Source organism: Enhydra lutris, unplaced genomic scaffold, assembly GCF_002288905.1.
Source record: "Enhydra lutris kenyoni isolate GAN:26980312 unplaced genomic scaffold, ASM228890v2 scaffoldscaffold29, whole genome shotgun sequence".
Lineage (NCBI taxonomy): Eukaryota > Metazoa > Chordata > Mammalia > Carnivora > Mustelidae > Enhydra > Enhydra lutris.
In genome coordinates this window covers 18,749,910-18,771,166 of record NW_019154113.1, presented here as the reverse complement: position 1 = coordinate 18,771,166, position 21,257 = coordinate 18,749,910, and the positions used below count along the sequence as shown (strand labels likewise).

Here is a 21,257-nt window from a genome sequence, read left to right as displayed (position 1 = left end):
AATATAGATCTGAATTATAATTTTTATAGCTACATGACAGTCACAAGAACTTCCTTTTAACTAAGAGTATCATGAGGCACTGCAATGTTTAAACTTTAAAATAAACAATCCCATAAACCAGAAGTCATGCCCCCTCAAGATCAAATTTTCCACATTTTAGTTTCCTTGTAAATCAGAGAAAATGAGGGGTTTATTCCACAGGCTTTGAGAAGTAAAACAAGCTGTCCTAGGTCTTTAAAAACTAGGTAGCTAAGGGTTCTTTTGAAAAGTTACCGTTTCCACGACCTTTGTTCCTTGTATAATTAATACACTGTGTTGTCCTGGTTTCTCATTTACAAGACAGAGAAAATCCAAACAACAAAATTATCCAAACCTTATACCAAGGACAAAAAATCTCCCTAGGTTATTAAATCAAGAAGACGGTCAAGAGAATTACAGACCGCTCCTCGGACAACCAGAGGTGAGCTTGCACGAGGGTGTCAAACACTGGAGTGTGTGCAAATTGCCTGCAGTACGTGAGTTTTCATTAAACTGTCTTTCCTAATCCATTTCCTTAATTAATAGAGACTTAGAGCTACACAAACACTGAACCTCAAAGCTGCTTGTAGCTGTGAAGATAGAAAACATTCTGTTCTTTCTCTCCGCAGACCACAGAAACGACTTTTTCAACGAGACATCCCCTCCACAAATGAGCAAACCTCCAGATGGCTAAGTACTGGCATGGGCCAAGAACGGGCTGTAAGTGAATGTTACTCGCAAACACATTCCAACAAGTGTTGGAGTGCAGCCTTTAAGTCTGGATATGGCCCCTATAAAACGGGGTAACACTGGACTCAGTAAGCAGTCGGACGTGAGAACTGCAGCTTGAGAAGGCCAGTAACCAGCCGCAGTGATTGATTAATAGTAACCAAGCCGCTACCAACAATAACCACTTGTAAGGTTTGGGTGTTTCCTATGTACCAAAGAGTATCTAATCTTATCTAATCGATCCTATAAAGTAGGAACTGTTATTATTCACAATTGGGAAACAGAGGCTCAGCAAGGCTAATCTACTTGTCGTCACACAACCAGTAAGCGAGGGTGTAGTACCTAGACCCCCAAGGCCACACTTGCATCTGCACTGCACTGGCTCGCGAGCTACACAGCTACAGACACTCAGGAAAAGGCAAGGTAGTTTTGAGCAGGGAGGGCCCAAAGGCAAGAATCAGGCTGGGTGTGCAAAGGCAGGCAGGACTCCGGCAAGCAGAGAGGTACAGAAAGGTCCACGTGGGCAAAGGCACACAGACGAGGAACACAGAGGCAGAATCTTGGACAGCCACACGGATGGGCTAATTATAACCCCCTCCCGTCCATCTGGCAAGATGGTGTCACAGAAACTGGAAGACGAGGTATGTGAGAGACACAGAAGTCCAGTCCCAGCTCTGCCCCTCATCATCATGCGGCTCTAGGTTGGACACGTCACGCTGAGACAGTCCCGTCCGCCAGGTAAGAACCGTAATGCGCTACCAGATTCAGGCTTCGGTAACGTCATAGCATCTTATGCTATTTTATCACTTATAATCTTCTGGTATACATAGATTTCCTTTGCAAGGAAGGTACGAAGTAGCTGTTCAATCAGCAGGTGTGGATACGAAACTGTCACTCATTCTTCCACTTCAACAAATATTTAAGGGGCACTGTTGATGCACTAAACCTATGCCAAATGCCAAAGTTTTAGAAATACAAATATGGATCCTACCTCCCAGAGGCTCAATATAGAAGGACAGAAAAATACAAATAATTACAACACTTCGTGAATGTTTAACAACAAATGCTTGCACAGAGTGTGAGTGTGAAGTGACTGATTAACTCCCCCCCGTGGGGGCAGGGGCAAGGGCGGTCACAGAAGTTTTCTCGAGAGTGATGCTGCCGAAGTAAGTCTTCAAGGAACTGCAGGGTTGTGCCAGGTAAGAAGGGGGAAAGGGCATTCAGGAACAACCCGTGGCTAAGGGTGACTGAGACGGAAGATTCGCAAGTCGATGAGGCCACAGAGGGACTGGGGGCAGACGGTGAGGGCCAGGCACAAGCACCAGCTGGAAACTGAACAGCGGCCCGCTCAGGGCCAGCTCTGGAAGTGAGCGGCCACGTCCATGTTCACGGCAGGAGAGCAGGCGGGCCGGGGGAGCCCGCGGCTGGGAGATCCTGCCAGACGGGGAAGGACTCCGTGGAGGCCACGGGGCCAGGTGCCACGAGGAACGGAAGAGGTTCCACAAGAAGACAAAGCTCGGGAAGAGTCCACGCAACCATCGTCCGCCGTCTCTAGGGCATCACACGAGAAAAGAGAACGGAAATGGTGGTGGGGCTCCAAACAGGGGAACTAGACCAGGTCCGAGAAAGGGACAGAGGCTGGGGCTCCACAGGAGAGGGCGCCGCAGGCTGCGGTCGCTACAGCGTCCCCCCGCCCCCCCGCCCCTCGCCAGCCCTGGGCCTGGGACCTGATGGGACGGGTCAGTCCGGGAGGGGGCCTCAGGGGGAACGTCTTCCTCCCTGTGACCACGCGGCGTGAGACGTATGCCGAGGACAGGGCGGCAACCGTGCAGGCGACTGCAGACGTGCTGCCCGGAGCTTCTGGATCCCCCATCCTAGGACCTCAGGCCTCCAGACCCGCCGCCTAAGGAAAGGCGCTCTTGAGCCGTGAGGGCCGTTAGCTGCAGCTGAAAAGCCCCACCTGTCGCAGCCAAACGTGCCAGATACACGGGGCAACCCGGGCAGCTTCAACGAAAGGGCCTGGCTAAGGCTTGGCAGGGACACTGCGAGGCCGAGGCTGGCATGAGAAAAGGTTTCTGTCCCAGGATTTTACAGACTGTTACCATCGGACCCTCTCATGATTTTACTCAGCATCACCAGAACACTTCAAGTGGAGGAAAAAAAGAATACATGGAAATAAAATGCTGTGTATCTGGGAGAAGATAAAGGACAGAGGCTAAATGTAACGGATGTTAAAAGTACAGAAAAGAGCCTTTGGTTTAAAAAAAAAAAGAAAATGGTCTCCGCAAATTATGAATGATGCTCCAAAGTTTAAAGTTTAAAAAAAAAGACCCAAGAGACCAGAATAGCTCTAATGGAGCCTGAAGCAAAGTCAATGCGGAAGAAGGGAAAGACAGTAAAAATAGGAAAGGTAAATTTCTGACTATAGCCCACATTAATTTGGGAAAATAACTTTTAATGGAAAGTTCGGTCATTAAAAAAAAAAAAATCCTGGCTGGAGGGGATCCTACTACCTATGGTTAAAATAAGAAAAGTGACAAAATATGTCAGTTATTATTAACAAAGAATTTCAAGGCTGGGCTGCCTAAATGAAATGCCAAAATTATATGCTCTCCAGAGACCTCTGCATGGTCTTCTGTTTAGCGAATATTTTTATTCCTTACATCGCTCTTCGGAAAGACTACTGTTTGCTATCACCAGTCCTTTTTGGTGGACTCAAATTTCACTCCGTATTTATAAGTCCTGGAGACATGCACTGAATTAAGCCTCATGCGAAAGAAGATTAAAAATAAGACACAGTGCTTAATACTCTCAAGATAACCACGGTTGACTGAAAAGGACAAAACAAATCCCTAAGTCGGGGCAGAAGGGAGGGACCCGGTAGGAGATGGGAGCTGAGCTGGGCCTTGAAGAGCAGGCAGGATTTTGAGAGGCAAAAAAGGCTAAGAGGAAGTGACAACCCAAGCACATCACACAATTAAAAGCAAGCAAGGAATGAGTTCCTACCCAATCCAACTGTCAAATTCCAGGAACAGATAACACTCTGGGAGGAGTGTAGACTGGTACGTTTGTAAAAGACAATTTAGTGGTACGGATACCAAGGTTTTTAAATGTTCACGTTCTTTGATTCAACAGTTCAAGTTATATGCACGTCTCAAAGAAAAATCATGGAAAAAAAAAATCATGGTATTTTGTATCATGTATATATATATATATTCACACTCAAAAAATTGTGTTAGCTTAGGAACAATTTAAGAATTATCATGGTGTGGGGAAAATGATTTAGCTATATGGATGTTCACAACATTTGTAACAGTCAGATGTCATCAGCAAATGGTTAATACTATCCCCATGAAACGTAAGAGTATGAAGTGTTTCTGGCAATGAAGTACATTAATTGACATGGAACACATCCACCTAAGTTTCAAAACCAGGTTTCAGAAAAATGTACTGTAAGAGCCCATCATTTGTTGTTTTGTTTTGTTTTAAAGATTTTATTTATTTATTTGACAGAGACAGAGAGAGAAGGAATACAGGCAGGGGGAGTGGGAGAGGGAGAAGCAGGCTTCCCGCTGAGCAGGGAGCCCAATGTGGGGCTCAATACCAGGACCCTGGGATCATGAACTGAGCCAAAGGCAGACACTTAACAACTGAGCCACTCAGGTGCCCCTGTTTTGTTCTTTTAATATAGATATGTCCTCAGAGGAATGACAGGAAGGATACACAAACTACAACAACAACAACAACGACAAAATCAGTGATTTTCCCTAGGTATAAAACAGCAGAAAATTTTTATTTTAGGTTTGCTTATTTGTACTTTCTAGTTTTCTAGAGTGAACGTGTGTAACTTCCACATTAAGAAGTAACATGGGCCTTTTATGAAGATGGCACCGAAAGCTAAGAAGGAAGCCCCTCCCAAAGCTGAAGCCAAAGCAAAGGCTTTGAAGGCCAAAAAAGCGGTGCTGAAAGGCGTCCACAGTCACAAAAAAAAGATCCACACATCACCTACGTTCTGACGACCCAAGACTCTGTGTCTCCGAAGGCAGCCCAAATACCCTCGAAAGAGCGCCCCCAGGAGAAACAAACTTGACCACTATGCCATCATCAAGTTCCCCCTGACTACTGAGTCAGCCATGAAGAAAATAGAAGACAACAACACACTTGTGTTCATTGTGGATGTCAAGGCTAACAAGCACCAGATCAAACAGGCTGTGAAGAAGCTCTATGACATTGATGTAGCCAAGGTCAACACCTTAATCAGGCCTGATGGAGAGAAGAAGGCATACGTTTGGCTGGCCCCTGACTATGATGCTTTGGATGTTGCCAACAAAATTGGGATCATCTAAACTGAGTCCAGCTGGCTAAATCTAAATACAGTTTTTTCATGATTAAAAAAAAAAAAAAAAAGTAACATGGAATTATGTAAATTTTCTAAGATATTCGAGTACAACTTTAGTCTTTTTATGGCACCATTCCACAAAAGCTGTCGTGTGATACAATGTTTTATACGAGCACAGCGAATGCCATTGCTTAGTCATCTCTCCACATTTCTTTGAGAGGATGGAAATAACAGGGAGGAAGGAGAGGAAGGCAGACTGTTTGAGCAGACCCTAATCTCAGTCTTTCATTTTGGTTTCAATGCTGATGTGGGACACCTCTCCTGAGACTGCTGCACTGCACATACCACTTTCCTCAGAGAAGGCGGCTGGCTTTCTCTCTGCTCCGGCTCATTCTTCAGCCTTCAGATCCTTAAATATTTTCTGATCATCTGCAAAGAGAAGTATGCCCTCTTCATTTCACACGTGTTTGCTACTTGTTAGGGAAACCCATAGGCAAAGATTAAATTAAAACCCCAGGGAGTTCTGGCCACCAGACCCACCACTTCTGAAGCCCCCTCTGAGGTGTGGTGACTCCAGCGGAGCCTGGGGAGGTCTCCAAAGCGGATCCAAAAAAGAGGCCTTTCTTTTGTCCTTACAAGCAAATGACAACCAATTCCTTAGGTTTTCATCTTTATAAGTGACTAAGAACCCCATCATAATAACCTATTCATTGAGGTATTAAGAGATAAAATTTGGTGTTCATAAGACAAGTTAGATGTTACTACAGTTAAACAGTATTTTAAAAATACATTTTGTCATCCACACTAAGAAAAACACGTTACATCATGAACCAGAGTATACGCAGATCCCAAACATAACTGAAACACAAGTCTGACATACTTATTCTTACTGCATGAGCCACTGTTACCTTATTTCCCACCTCATCTTAAAATAACCGACAACCAGGCGCCTGGGTGGCTCAGTCAGTTGAGTGTCTGACTCTTGATTTCAGCTCAGGTCATGATCTCAGGGTCCTGAGATCCAGCCCCACTTGGGCTCTGTGTCAGGCATGGAGTCAGCTTGAGATTCTCTTTCTCCCCCTGCACCTGCCGCTGTGCACGTGCATGTGCATGCACGCGCGCGCTCTCTCTCTCTCTCTCTCAAAATAAATAAATAAAATAAAATCTTTAACAACAAAAGAATGGCTTTAAAAATAAATAAAGAGGGCGCCTGGGTGGCTCAGTGGGTTAAGCCGCTGCCTTCGGCTCAGGTCATGATCTCAGGGTCCTGGGATCGAGCCCCGCATCGGGCTCTCTGCTCAGCAGGGAGCCTGCTTCCTCCTCTCTCTCTACCTGCCTCTCTGCCTGCTTGTGATCTCTCTCTGTCAAATAAATAAATAAAATCTTTAAAAATAAATAAATAAATAAATAAATAAATAAAGAGCGCCTGGGTGGCTCAGGTCATGGTCCCAGGGTCCTGGGATCGAGCCCTGCATCCGGTTCCCTGCTCAGTGGGGGGCCTGCTTCTCCCTCTCCCTGTTGCTCCCCCTACTTGGGCTCTGTCAAATAAATAAATAAAATATTTTAAATTGATTATTAAACCATTAGTAGTTTTTAAGGCAGCTGCACATATTTTGGCCTCCTTCTTGAGAGGGCCTTGAGAGGTAGGGATCTCTGTTCACTCCCCTTGAATCTGGACAGGCTCATGACTGTTTCAACCAACTGAGAACACTCACTCCCCAGACACTTCCCTGTAGGAACCCAGCAACCATGCTACGCGATGTCCAAGCCGCTGGGAGAGAGACTGCATACGGGTACTTCAGTCAACGATCCCAGCTGATCCCACCAGCTCTGGAGGCATGGCAGGCCCATGGACGAGACAGGTCAGTGAAGCGGCCTCAAAAAGACTCTAACTCACAGCCACTGGAGTCCTGCCCTGCCATCTGAGGCCTCGGGTATCACAGAACAGAGGCGAGCCACTCCTTGCCAGGCCCTGTCCAAATTCCTAGGCCAGAATCCACAAGCATAATAAAATGTCTGTTGTTTAATGCCACTAAGTTTGGGGTGGTTTGAAACAGAGCAGTAATGACTGGAACAACAGTGCCAGGCATGACCTGTACACCTGAGGTCACGACCCGTCAGTGGGCGATCTGACCAACACTAACTAAGAGGACACTAACTTAGAATGTGGGGCTTGGCATTCAGCCCTGCAAAGTTCTCCAGGAGTCTATGCATACTCAGGTTGTAAAAGGGAATGAACGGGATGGGCTGGGTAGGATAAGGTAGAAGGTAGGGTTCTGGCCCCCTGTGAAGGAGCCAGCATTAAAAATGCTTGAGATTCATGGGGGCCAAACTCTGAAGAACAGGAAGGTCACACTGTTCTGGTCTGAGTCTCAAGGTGTCCCTAACCTAAGGGAGGTCCCACGCCCCTGCGTAACTCCCTGCCAAACAGATACTTCAGGTCCCCGGGCCCCACCAAATGTTTCCGGTCTAAAGGCTATTTACTTCTATCCACTCTCAACACTGTCAAGCCCATCCACAGTTTCAGGCTTTTCTGTTAATGGGTAACCTTCATCTGAATATAAACTCAGATTAATCTGTTAAGGATTAGCAGATTCTTTTTAAAAAAGGGAGGGGTGGGGGGAGTAAGATGCATTTTTGGTGGAAGGAGAGTGTCCTGCAGGCCTGGGGCCAGAGAACTTTAATTGGTTAAACAGGCTTTTGGTGTCTTTCTTTAAATGTCACTAGTTAAGGTTAATATTACAGTCCCCCTTGTCCTGAGGCAAAAAACCAGGAAACTCTGTCGAAGACAGGACTCCCAGGAAGGACAGCCTGGGAGCACTAAGGAAACTTCCAGAAAGGAAGGGAAGCTCTTTGAGCAAGCACTCCTCATGCAAGGAGCTCATCTCAAGGACCCGGCTTCGAGAGAGTACCCCTAGAAAGGATCTGGTCCAGATCAGAGAGAAGATGGGAATGCGGCCTCAGGAAACTCTCAAGTCAGAATTCAGCTGACTTCAAGCACTTACGGTGGCCTTGGGAGATGAAGAGCATGTCTCTGGTATATTCTCGGTGCCCACAAAAGCAAGAACAAACACCTCTGAGCTGGAGACAATAGAAGAAAAGATCAAGTGAAAAGAACCATAAGCTGTCAAAGACCCTAGGCTAACCCACTTAGCCACAGCATGTCTCCCTAATGCGTGAAGGAAAATGTTTCACGATTACTCCAGATAAACCTGGTTCCATTTGTGTGTTTGTTTTGTTTTTAACCTGGAAATTCTATTCTTCACTGCGTTCTTTAATGCGTGATGCACACACGTCATGAAAAGTTTTTGAAAAACTATCTGGGGCAACTGGTGAGCTGAAGTCACTGTTCACAAGCGCAGCCGCGCCCATTCGCACGCTGAAGCCTCAAGCAGCAGCGCCCGCCGCCCCTCAAGTGGACAGCGAGCCGCACCCCGGCCGTGGCCTGGTCTGTGGGTACTCGGTCAGAATCCAGACAAGAACGAAATGCGTGGGCAAACAGGCTGAGAAATTCTTGGCACCTGGGGAAAACGGAATACAAACAAGTTTCTTTTTACCTCTTCTACAGAAAAGCGAAGTTAACAAAACATAAACCAAAACCTAAGCAGAGGGAACGGACGGTCGGCGGCCTGCATAGAAATTAGGGTTGGTCACTATGAAACAACTCTGCTCATCCGCGTGGCATCTGGCTAAGGCCAAACTAAGAAAGGGCCGTGTGACTTCAGACAAAGATTCAAGATGAGCTGACAAAGGATAAAGTCACCCATTAGGGAGAGACATAACAAACCAGACCAAATCACTTTCTAAGGAGCAATTCCGTACAGTTCACCCAAACGGATCCAGGCACCGTGCAAGATGCAGTCCCTGCCTCCATGAGGGGGCACGGTCGAGAGAGGAGGGCGGCAAGCAGACAGTAACAGGGTGTGCTACCTGCTAAGTCGGAGGTAAGCACAGACCTCAGCGCTGAGAAAGATTCTTGAAAGAATCGATGTCGTTCCTGAAGGACAGTAGGAGTTAGCAGGTAGAGAACAGGGCTACAGGAAGAAGACATAACCAGCAAAGACCTGATGACCAACCTCTGCTGGAAAGCTGAACGAACGCCTCTCTCCACTAGCTTCGAGGCACCTCCGGAGGCTTGCAGCCGGCCGGCTCCAGGACCCCTGCACATCCAGCCATCCCGATCCCCCGGCCGACAAAAATGCCAACATCATGTTTCATTCCCGCTCACCTCCGCCTCCTTCTCTGAAGATTCCAGCACCTCCCCGAACACCTGGAACATGGTCATCCGCCCTCCACCAGTGTCCTATCATCAACCAGCTGTCAGCATCCATGTAAATAAACCACCCAGCGGCTCGCACAGGTTCTGCTACAACCCTGTGATTTCCCTCCACCCCACTCCGCTCCAGCCCCCCATCTGCCAGAACCGTCCCACGACAGAAAGGCTCAACTTCAGTATCCCACCTTCTGACTAAAATACCCATCCCGCCAGCTCAGCGGAACCCTTATTCTTCTTGAAATTCTGACTTCCAGTCCATTCGCTCTTCTACTTTCTGCCCAACTGACCACCTCTCCTGACAAGTGCTACGCTCTCATCCCTCCTTCTGCTCTCCCATCTCCCTCTCCTTGCTGACACAATGTGGGGCAAATTATGTGCCCTAATCAACACAACTGTTCATTTCCTACATTTCTTCACTGGGATGCTGGGCACTCCTGGAGAAAATCACACAGCTTCGTAGACGGAGGCCACCAAGCACACATGCTGTCCACCCCCAGCTGCCTGGAGAGCTTTCTATAGGCCCCAGATAGCTCTTATCCCCCCACAACTCTTTCCCTATCCAATGACGTGTTCATGGTTTGTGTCCCCTCACTCTTAGGATAGGCCCACGCTTCTATTTCACAAAGAAAGATAAGGCACTTGGGCAATAATAACTCCTTAAAATTTGTGCTTACTCCTAACCTGCAAAAACGGTGGCATCCATTCCATGTATGCCAGTCTTTCCTCCTGCCCAGAGCTAATCCCACCACTTGAGCCCACCGATTCAAGAATCCTGACAATAGTTCCCTCTGTCCTAACCGGCCTTCTCTCCTCTATGGACGCTCTCCCTTTAGCATGTCAACACAGGCATCCATCCGCCATTCAACAAAATGAACAATCTTCCCCAGACCCCATTAGATGGAAATCCGTGACATGCTACCGTGCCACAGACATCTTCCGACAAATGCAGCCTCAGCTGGTTTCTCCTCGTGGAAATGCTGCGTTCTGTGCCACAGACATCATGAAAAACTGCTCCTAATACCCAGATGTCACTGCTGGGCTGTGGAAGAGAGCTGGAGCTGAGACGGCAGCGGACAGCCAGAGGCAAGGGTGAGACCTGGACCCAAGCAGGCCTTCCCTAAAGAGAAACGAGAAGCACACAGGCATGTGTCCGGCCTGATGCCAGAGTACAGCGGCTCTTTGCCCTAATGTCCTGTGTATCTCAACTCAAAGTCCTGAGGCTGACTGCAAGTCGCCGAGTAACAAAGCAGCACGTCAGAACGCCTAGCCAGGACTGAAGAGGCACCATGTAGTAACCATTATGGTAACAAACGTTTCAGGCAAAAATCACCAACGGATGATACAGCTAGCTGGTGAGAGTTTAGTGAGAAAAAGGGTATTTACATAGACTCAAAATACCTGCCCACAAGATAGTCACTGATTTCAAAGGGAAAAATAGTGAGGAAACCACAGGACATCATCTCAATCAAGGAATCCCAGTGGACAGCAGCAGGAATACCATGCCTTCCGACAGGATGCGCTGGGAAGGCCGTGACGTCACATCTCTGGTATCCTGCCCGAAGTGCCTAACCTGAATCGATCACGGGAACAGCAGACAAACCTAAAATAATGAAAATTCTACAAATAACTGGACTGAACTCTTCCAAAATGTCTAGATCCCAATATAAACACCAAGGGACATTCTCTGATTAAAGACTAAAGAGACATGACAACTATATGGGTGATCTTGGATTGGATCCTAGATTAAAAAATAATTTTCCTTGGGGCGCCGGATGGTGCATAGGCTTGGGTCCTGATCTCAGAGTTGTGGGATCAAGTCCTACATCGGGCTCTGCGCTCAACGAGGCATCCGCAGGGTTCTATTTCCCTCTCTTCCTCGTCCCTCCCACTCATGCTCTCTTTCTCCCTCTCAAATGGGGAGGCAAATCTTTTAAAAAATAATAAGGGCAACTGGGTGGCTCAGTGAGTTAAGCCACTGCCTTCGGCTCGGGTCATGATCTCAGGGTCCTGGGATCAAGCCCCGCATCGGGCTCTCTGCTCAGCGGGGAGCCTGCTTCCTTCTCTCTGCCTGCCTCTCTGCCTCCTTGCGATCTGTCAAATTAAAAAATAATAATAATAATAATAATTTTCTCTTGTTATAAAGGAAATTAGTGAGACAACTGGTGAAATTTGATTAAGGTTTATAGAAGAGTTAACAGTATTGTAACAATATTCATTTCATTGTTTTGATATCAGTATTGATTACAGAAAATCTTCCCATTTTGAGGAAACATGTACTAAAGTATTCAGGGGTAAAGGGACATAATCTGTGCAACTTACTTTCAAATGATTCCAAAAATAATTCTAACCGATACAGAGAATAAATGATAACAGCACACAGTAAAACCTGAACATCTGGGCAATCAGGGTGAGGAATTACCAGGAATTCTTTGCACTACATTTTTCCAACTTTTCTGTAAGTCTGAAATTATTTCAAAATTTAAAAATAGATTTTTGTTTAAGCCCCAAATTGTGAGAAGTACAAGGAGAAAGCAGCCTCAAACCGCAACTGTGGCGGAGGACTTCTAAATGCCACCCTCCTTCTTTGGCAGCCTGGGCGCGTACAAAATAAACACAGACGGGATTTGGAAGATTAATAAGCTTAATTTAGCTGATATACTTAGAACTTTGTACCTGAGAGAGAATATGTAGTATTTGCAAATGACTGTGGACATTTAAATAAAGAGGCAATAATGAGCCTCCTGCTTGGACTCGTTTCTGACTTTAAGGGTGGCTCCACATCTGATGTGAATCACCACATCACCTGCAGGGTGCCAGGAGAGAGGGGCCGAGAGAACCCCAAGCCACAAGGACTCTGAAGAACCACCACCCCCAACCAAGCCCTCCAAAGACCCAAGAGCTTTTTCAAAATGTCTTACAATGAAAGTTCACAAACATACACAAAAACAAAGAATAGTATAAAGAGCCCCCATATGCCCACCCAGATTCAATTATTAAAGTTTTGACACACTTGCTACATTTACCCTTTTTTTGCTATAGTTTTTGGGGGTTTTGTTTTGTTTTGATTTCTGAATGGTTTACTTGCCAAATAGTTGGAAAGAATTACTAGTTAAGAAAAAGTCCCAAATCGATACAGCTTTTTTTTTTCTTTCAGATTTTATTTATTTATTTTGACAGAGAGAGATCACAAGTAGGCAGAGAGGCAGGCAGAGAGAGAGGAGGAAGCAGGCTCCCTGCTGAGCAGAGAGCCCGATGCAGGGCTCGATCCCAGGACCCTGAGATCATGACCTGAGCCGAAGGCAGTGGCTTAACCCACTGAGCCACCCAGGCGCCCCTCGATACAGCTTTTATTGTATCTTTAAAACATCACACATACTGAGGATGAAGGAGGGCACTAGTGGTGAGGGGCACCAGGTGTTGTACATAAGTGCTGAGTCACTAACTTCTACACCGGTACTAACATTACACTGTATGTTAACTGGAATTTAAATAGACACATGGAAAGAAAATAAAGCACAAAAACAAAAAAGGAGGCAGCTGGAGATTTTATACTTTACCTGCCACTTTGAGCCCGTGTTATTAAAATAAATGTAAAATGACAAAGTATTTTTCATAATAAAATACCACAAATAAGTCTGAAAAATCATCTGGCATCTTGCTGTTTCTATAGAGGGACAACTTAGATCTTACTCATCAGCCTGTTGAACTTTCCTTCTTCAGAAACAAACACCATCCAAAATTTTCTGATATCCTTATTTTTAACTGTTGTGGCTTACTGAATCAAAGCAACTGAGTTTGATACAAGTTCAATGTCATTTCCTTCAAGCATTGACTCACCATCCTGGTCTTGAGATACTGAACAAGCAACACCGGCCTCATCCAAACCCTGCAGATGTATTTTTCATCTGAGAAATTGTGAATTTCAAAAAGAGAACCATTCTCCCGAGTAACAACACTGGGGGGGAAGGGAGCATACATGGATCTCATCTTGCAACAAAAGCCCAGTTTCATGCCCTCGATCAGGTTCTGTGCATGACGACAGACAGAAAAGAACTGGCTACAGTTCATACTATTTCCCCACCACTTGTCAACTTGGAGGCTCTTCTGAAGAGACGAAGTTCTACATGGCAGTGATGGAAGTCCCTCTGCAGGGTTCCTCTGAGGCCCTTCACAACAACAGTGCGCCCCTTCAGAGTGATGTCGACATTTTCTGGAATGTGGACAGTCTGACTGCTGAGAATGGCCTTCGTTCTTTCTCACAGTAGATGTGGCAAAGACAGTGCCATAGTATTTTAAAGCAACTCTCTAACATTTCTCACCCTGAAATACTTCTGTGTATGTATAGATTTTTCTTCCTAACCACAATTCCACTACAAGTGAAAAATAATCCCTTAATATCCCCTATCACCCATGCCAACTCCCTTGACACAAGAGCTTTGAATTCCTAAGTTCCTCCCCCCAGCATGGTGGACTCACAGCAAATGTGCTGCCCATGGAGGGCAGCTGTGGAGACGAGGAAGCCAGAAGCCTTGACCACCCCACACAAGGAACGACGCTGCTAGCAGCTGCTGCAAAAAGGACAACTTTCTATGTGAAGCAAAAAAAAAAAAAAGAAAGAAAATCTCTTTTAAAAATGGTGAAAAATATTGCCACTATAGGGTCAAAGAGTAAATGCCCTTCATAAAGGGTACTTATATCCCAAAATAAAAATAATCAAGAACATAAAGAGCACCTGGGTGGCTCAGTCGGTTAAGCGTCTGCCTTTGGCTCAGGTCATGATCTCAGGGTCCTGGGATCAGCCCCCACATGGTCAGGCTCCCTGGAAGCAGGGAGTCTACTTCTCCCTCACCCTCTGCTCCTTCCCTGCCTGCCAGAGAGTGTGCACATGCTCTCTCTCTCAATAAATAAATTTTTTTTTTTAAAAGGACCATAAGGAATTGGCAAAGGAAGTATCAACTCCAAAATACACAGGACAAAAATTCAATCTTAATAGTAATCAAAGAAATAGATATTCAAATAATGCTATTTGTCACCTAAAACAGCAAAGATTTTTTGGAAGGTAAAAAAGGATAGCAAAAATTTGTCTCTGTAAATAGGTAACAAGTTTTCTGGAGAGCAGTTTGTCATATGTTCAAAAATCTTTTTTTCCCCAGGAACAGTCCTCCATGGTCATAAAAAAGTGCATACATAATTGTATAAATAAGGATTTCATAGCATTAGGACTTATTTCTAATGTCAAAGAAGATTTGGGGCAGGGGTGTTGGGGCAAGAGGTGCTAAGCACCTAGAAGTCCACCAGTAAGAGACTGGTTAAATCAAATCACGGCATGTCCTACAATGGAAATCGCAGACACTGGGACACACTGCTGACAGTGTGGCCCACGGACCAACTGTAACTGGCCCACAATGAAACAGTTTAAGCCAGAGTGTGAATTAACCACCAAAAAATTGTAGACAGCAAGACAGTCTCATTTAAGAAATCAGTGTGTTGATCTCCATCGGGCACAAACACCTCATCTTGTCTGAAACAGCAGAAACAGCCCACCTGCTCCTCCGCATACCACCACTATTCCACCTCCAAAATACATCCCGAGTTCGCCCACATCCTGCCATCCCCACAACTGCTGTGGACCGGCGACCTGTCCCCCTGCACGGTGGCAGAAATCCAGTTAGTCTGCCGTGACTTTTGTGCCCGTAACCCATTTTCCAGAGCAGCCACCGTGATTTTATTCGCGGCCTTACGGAGGTATAGTCAAGGTCGTCATTTTGAAATGCCCATCAAACCATGCTTATTCAAGATATGTTGCAAATAGTTTAAAATCTTAATGAAATCAACAATTTTATGGAAATAAACTTAAATTTATAAAAGTAGAATAAAACCAGAACAGGCCAGTCACTATAGAAGAACCTGAAAATTTTAAAGAATTTGCACTATAAGAGGTTCTCAGCTGTGGCAGAGACTTTTAATGTTTCCCTGTATCTGGTTCCCCTCTTTCTTGACACACGGGAGGGTTACCCTTCCTACCCCTCACAGTCAGGCCACTGACTCGTTCCACCCAACAGATTGTGAGCTGAAGTGACGTGTGTCGCTGAGGCATTTCACGGAAGCTGTGTAAGGATCTTTGCCCCCACCACAGCAAACCCTAAAACTAGATGTTGACACAGCAGTATCACACGATGAAGACTAAGGTTTCCATTTTTAAACACCCTTTAATATTTTTTTCCATGCAACTCTTCTCAAAATTAGAATTATACAGTAACAGTTTTCCACTGTGTTTATCCTTCACATATGTTAAGCGTTTTCCTTGTCAAATAGCTGAAAATAACTAATTCCATCAGCTGTAGATAAAATGATTAAGACACTGTGCCACAGAGTTGGGAGTAGAAATAATCACATTTACTACAAATGTTGAGTGTATCTTACCCATGCTTTAAAAAGCAAAACAAACAAAAAGCAAAACAAAAAAACAAAAGCTTTCTCCACATAATTTCCTTCCTCTACTCCTTTCATTGCATGTAAAAGTCCGCTTAATCTTAATGGAGAAAAATTAGAACTTTCTCACCAAAGTCAGAAACAAGACACTACTCTGTAATGAAAACAAAACGCTATCTTCTCACCCTTCTAACACTGCCCTGGAGATGCTCTCCAATGCAGCTAGACAGGAGCCTGCAATTAGTGGTCTAAGAACTTGGAAAGAAGTGGGGCGCCTGGGTGGCTCAGTGGGTTAAGCCTCTGCCTTCGGCTCGGGTCATGATCTCAGGGTCCTGGGACCGAGCCCCACATCGGGCTCTCTGCTCAGTGGAGAGCCTGCTTCCTCCTCTCTCTCTCTCTCTGCCTGCCTCTCTGCCTATTTGTGATCTCTGTCTGTCAAATAAATAAATAAAATCTTAAAAAAAAAAAAACAACTGGGAAAGAAGTAAAATTCTCTTCACAAATAATATAATGATATGTCTGAAACCCCCCAAAAATTGATAAAGTATTACAAATCAGAGATTTAGAAGGCTACACAATAAAGGTATCAAAATCAATAGGCTTCATTTATAAAAGGGAAAATCTGTTAGAAAATACAATGAGGAGAAAACCCTACTTATGAAAGCAAAAAAATAATAAAGTAAGCAGACACTTAAGAACCACCTCTGAAGAGAGCTGTAAAAGCACTGCCCCCCCCCACAAACACAACAAAGTTGAACAAATGGAAAGACATACCATGTTCTTGGCAAGGAATAAACAACATCATAAAGATGTCAGTTCTCCCTGTACTAATTTATAAATGTAACACAATCCCAATAAAAATAATTTCAAGTTTTCTCCCCCAGAGCTAAACAAGCAGATCATAAAGTTCATCCATAACACATAAGTAAGAACGGAAAGAAATGAGCAAGGTTAGCCTTACCAGATATTTAGAAAGCATAGCAGGGGCATGGGTGATTCAGTTAAGCATCTGCCTTCAGCTCAGGTCACGATCCCAAGGTCCTTGGATCGAGTCCCAACTGGGCTCCCTTCTCAGCAGGGAATCTGCTTCTTCCTCTCCCTCCCACCCCCTACTCCCAACTCGTGCTCTTGAGCTCTCTCTCTAATAAATAAATAAAAACTTTTTTTTTTTTAAGCATAGCAATGGCAAACAATTAGACATAGAGACTAATGGAAAAGAATAAGAAATCCATAAATGGATCCAATTTTGTATGAAATTTATCATAAGGATAGTGTATCAATACAGTGGGGAAACCGACTTCTTAATAAATGGTGCTGGGAATAATTCAATAGCAGTATGGGGGGGATCTATTCTTCACACACCAGGATGTGTACATGGGCAAATACAGAGGGAAACTTTCCCACTATGACTCAAACTCCAGACACAATAAGAAAAAGTATCACTAGAATTACACAAAATTTTTACAATTTGCATGACAAGATGCCTTCACCAAAGTAAGAAGGAAAATGATTAAAATATGTGTAATAGAAAAATAACATTCAAAAATGGAAAAGACAATCCTTTGGAAAAGTGTTCCAGAGGAACAGGAACAGTGATTCACAGAAAAAAAGAACACAAATGACCCTTAAACATATGAAAAGATAAATGTCCAATCAACCTCAATCATTATATGAGAAGTACAAATAAAAAGTCAAAAATACAGTGAGATACCACAAAATCCTACTGAAACAAAACAGTAGGGAAACAATTTCTGAGACCCTGCTTGTGAAAATGTGAAACGGTACAACCCCTGTAGGGGGGAATTCAGCAACCTGCAAAATTACATATGCAATTATTCTCTAGCCCAGCAATCCCATTTGTAGGAATCTGTCCAAAGGGTACACTGGCCAAAAAACCCAAAATAACAATAATAGTAATAATAACAACAACAATAATAAATAAAAAGGGTATATGCACAAGGCCATCTAATAATAAATCTAGAAACATTCTGGTTGTTCACCAACATGGGCTGCTTGACTAAGTGAGGTGTGGTGGACCAGCCCAGGAGCAGTGTGCCATGACAAAGAGGAGGAACGGGGCCGGGCAGGTAGGGGGGCTACAACATGGACGAAACTGGAAAACATGACGCTAAGTAAAAGGAGCCAGACACAAAGGCCAGAAAGCGTAGGATTCCATTGCAATGAAATGTCCAGAGGTGCCTGGGAGGCTCAATCAGTTAAACCTCTGCCTTCAGCTCAGGTCATGATCTCAGGGTCCTGGGATCAAGCCCTGAATGGGGCTCCCTGCTCAGTGGGGAGCCTGCTCCTACCACTCACTCCCTCTGCTCCTATCCCCGCTTGTGTTCTCTCTCTCTCTCTCAAATACACAAAAAAATCTTTAAAAATAAAATAAAATAAAATGTCCAGAATGGGTAGATCCAAAGAGACAGAAGGCAGACTGGGGTCTGCCAGGGGCTTGGATGTTAGTGGGAGGGACCAGAGCAAATGGGGATTGACTGCTAATGGCTACAGGTTTCTGTGATGAAAACATTCTAGAATTAGGCAGATAGTGTATTCGCGAAGTTGTACAACCACTACCACTACGCAAACACTGAATTGCACACTTTTAAGGGGTGAGTATATGAATTAGATAATTAGATCTCAATTCTTTTTTTTTTTTTAAAGATTTTATTTATTTATTTGACAGACAGAGATCACAAGTTGGCAGAGAGAGGCAGGCAGAGAGGGAGGGGGAAGCAGGCTCCCCGCTGAGCAGACAGCCCGATGCGGGGCTCGATCCCAGGACTCTGAGATCATGACCTGAGCCGAAGGCAGAGGCTTAACCCACTGAGCCACCCAGGTGCCCCTAGATCTCAGTTCTTGAAGAGGAATTCCTGTCCATACAATGATGGCATGATCTCAAGGATATACTGTTAAGTGAGCAAAGCAAGGCAAAGAGGAAGACGGTTAGTACCGCTACTTATCTAACAGGGGTACAAGAGCTGAACATCAAAACAGATTAAATGCAAAAGGCTGAAACACATCAAATATGTTAAAATTCTTGAGTTCACAATGACTCAAAAAAAAAAAAAAAATTTAAGTGGTCCTCTTTGGAAGGATGCTAGAGAACCAAACCCTTATTCTGAAAACTGGTAAATGAAGGGCAAGAAGCAAGCATTTATCCTACAGATGCTATTCAAATTCTGTCACATAGTTAACGAGGAGAAGTTTCTCCTTCAAAAGTATTTCAGTATTAAATGAGGAAGGAATGATAGAATGTTACCATCCGTAACCTTTAATGAATTAAAGATGCAATGATCACCAGAAGACCTTGCACGGTCTCCTCCTTAGCTCAACCGAGGGCAGATTTATTATGTAACCAATAAAATACGGCAGAACTGATCACACACAAGTTCCCAGACTAGGTCAAAAGGGGCACTATAATTGTCTGTGTTGGTGCACAGGGTCACTTTCTCCGGGGGAAGCCAGCTACTGTGTCCTGAGGACACTTGAACAGCCCTGTGAAGACCGCCCACATCAAGAGGAACTGGGTCCCCACCCCGACATGGGGCACTCACTTAGCCAGCCACGTGAGGGAACCACCTTGGAAGCGAAGCCTGTGGCCCCAGCAAGCCCTTGGCTGACTGGAGCCCAAGCCAACAGCAGGCTGCAGCCTCCCGAGAGACTAGGAACCAGAACCACGACCCAAGCCGCTCTCAAATTCCTGACCTGGAGAATTCTGGGGTGATTTGTTACGCAACGAATATAACACCCTTTTCTCTTCTTTTTACATATCGTAAATTCTCCACAATAAAATATTTCAAAATAGTAAGTCAGCTAATTAGAGAGAATCCTCTAAACAATTCCTTTATTCTTGTCAGAGCAGACATTAGGTTAAATGGAAAAAGAAAAAGTAAATAACTCCTTTACACCTATCTCACGGTCTCTTAGGAAAAGGGTCAAATAGGTAATCTCAATCCTCTCAAACTATCAGGGAGAAATATCCCTATTTTGCAAATAAGAAAATCGAGAAAAATGACAAAGGAATAACTTTTTCAAGTTGCACAGCAGCTGAAGCAGGACACAGAAAGTCCGTTCTTTCCACCATCCCTCAAAGCCCTTCTGACCTTGAAACTTCTCCATCCAGCCCATCAGAACCAAAGCTCATTTAGCGCGGCCCTTAAAGCGAAGCAACCAGAAACTGCTGAAAGAAGAAAATGACAAGAGCTCAAAGCTCCCACTCATATCCCAGATTTCTGTGTGACTCTGGACGGGGCTGTCCTTCAGGAAACGATCATTAGAGTTAACAGTGAATCCAATTCTCCAAACTTCTCTCACCGGTTTTCAGAGTTAAAGGGGGGGGGGGGGGGGGGACACATACACACTGCTGTAATGCTACCATATTTCCTTCTTGGTTTCCAAGGGTAAATCGTATGGTCATTTATAAATCACAAAATTAATTTCCAAAAATGTTCTTAAAAAGAAAACCCTAATCTACTCTTTAGAGTCTAATAGATACTCTATGTTAAAACCATTCTTTTTCAAACAACAAAACTGAATCTTCCATTTTAGGTAACTACTCTGTTAAGTGTTTACAACTTTTTAAGTATTGAACAGATTGTTTTACATTCACAGTTTAATCCAATCTTGACAACTATCCCCCATGTTACACAGAAAAAGCTTGGGCCCAGAGAGGTTACGTGACTTACCAAAGGTCAAAAGGCAGGGAGTGACAGGGCTGGGATTGGGACCAAGAGTGTCTGGCTCCAGAGCCCAGCTCCCAACCACTTTACACAACAGGAAAATACCCAACAAAAATCACCCAACAAATAAAGCCTAAATGCAAATGTACGGTCTTAAATTCTTCCTCTTTCTGGGTCCATCTGAGTATGGCTTTGGGACTCCTTCTGTCAGGTTAGAACGGTAAATGAGAACGTGCTATTTCCCCACATCCAGGTGAAAAAGAACAACTCAAGTGTGCACACACACACACACACACACACACAAAACCAACACAGAGCATATTTACATTACTTTCAAAGTTGTTTCTGAGAACAGTTCAGGGGGGTGGGGATGGGGAAGACAGCCAAGATTTCCATGCTAAGGAAAGAAAAAGGAAATAGGGACTCTGGAACTAACTTCCAGGACATATTTCTCAGGCTTAAAATAGGCTTGACCTTAGGATTGTCATGAGAAAAGCCAGAACAAATGAAGTCATCATATATAAACGGTTTGTTCTCAAGAACATGACTAGTGGGCACAGAACACAGAACTAGGTTAAGGGACATCGATTGATTAGCCATCATTGCTCTTTCAGCTGGGAAGTTGTCCTACAGGTCACACTTTGAGGCTGCAGAAGTCCCCACAGTCTCAACAATGTTTCACGTGACTTGAGGGGCTCCAACCCCAGAGCGCCTTCAAGCTCGCCCTTCCCTGAACTAATCTGGAAAGGGGTCCAGAAAAAGGCCACTCCCTCCAGCCAGT

General features: G+C 44.6%; 1 protein-coding gene and 1 pseudogene across 2 annotated transcripts in view; one reads left to right on the top strand and one right to left on the bottom strand.

Moving 5' to 3' along the window:
- The window catches only part of LOC111152625 (phosphodiesterase 8A), a 148,745-nt gene that overhangs the window by 98,603 nt on the left and 28,885 nt on the right, over nucleotides 1-21,257 (bottom strand). The window lies entirely within an intron of this gene.
- Nucleotides 4,626-5,109, top strand: LOC111152626 (annotated as a pseudogene).